The sequence below is a fragment of the Schistocerca americana genome, chromosome 11 (genome assembly GCF_021461395.2).
Source record: "Schistocerca americana isolate TAMUIC-IGC-003095 chromosome 11, iqSchAmer2.1, whole genome shotgun sequence".
Lineage (NCBI taxonomy): Eukaryota > Metazoa > Arthropoda > Insecta > Orthoptera > Acrididae > Schistocerca > Schistocerca americana.
In genome coordinates this window covers 11014900-11015594 of record NC_060129.1, presented here as the reverse complement: position 1 = coordinate 11015594, position 695 = coordinate 11014900, and the positions used below count along the sequence as shown (strand labels likewise).

Sequence of the window (695 nt, the reverse complement as noted above, 5' to 3'; positions counted from 1 at the left end):
AGGTCTAAAACGTCACCTTCACGAGTTGGTTCTCTAATTGTCTAAAATAAGCTAAACCTCGCACGAACAGGCCATGAAGGCCAAAGGTACCAATCGGCCGACGTGTCATGTTCAGCTCAAAGACGTCATTGGATGGGGATATGGAGGGGCATGTGGTCAGCACACAGCTCTCCCGGCCGTAGGAGCCGGTACTTCTCGATCAGTTTGCCTCACAAGGGTTGAGTGCGCCCCGCTCGCCAACAGCGCTCGGGAGACTGGATGGTCACCCATCCAAGTGCTAGCCCAGCCCGACAGCGCTTAACTTCGGTGATCTGACGGGAACCGGTGTTACCACTGCGGCAAGGCCGCTGGCCTTCTCTAACTGTCTGCTCGAAGTAATTTGAAGTCTCAGCACGGTCAGGGAGGTTATTAACGATGCCGTTACAGTTCCTGCTTCAGGTGGTCTATAAAAGCATTTATCACCGTCCTTTGATACTTAACTTCACCCAGATTAATTCACATTCGGAATCCGCGTTAACCTTCCTAGATGCTATCGACCTCTTGAATGTAATAAATGCGCCGCCACCACTGGGACTATTCTATCCTTTCGATAAGCATTACGATCTGGACTTTGAATTCGATTGTTCCCCACTTCCGGTTTCAATCAACTTTTTAGTCGTATTAATATCTGGGCATTATAACCTTCAATAAGCGAT

At 49.1% G+C, this 695-nt stretch overlaps 1 pseudogene; it reads right to left on the bottom strand.

The window, feature by feature from the left end:
• Positions 1-234: 234 nt before the first annotated feature.
• On the bottom strand, positions 235-352 carry LOC124554273 (annotated as a pseudogene).
• Between the last annotated feature and the right edge of the window lie 343 nt (positions 353-695).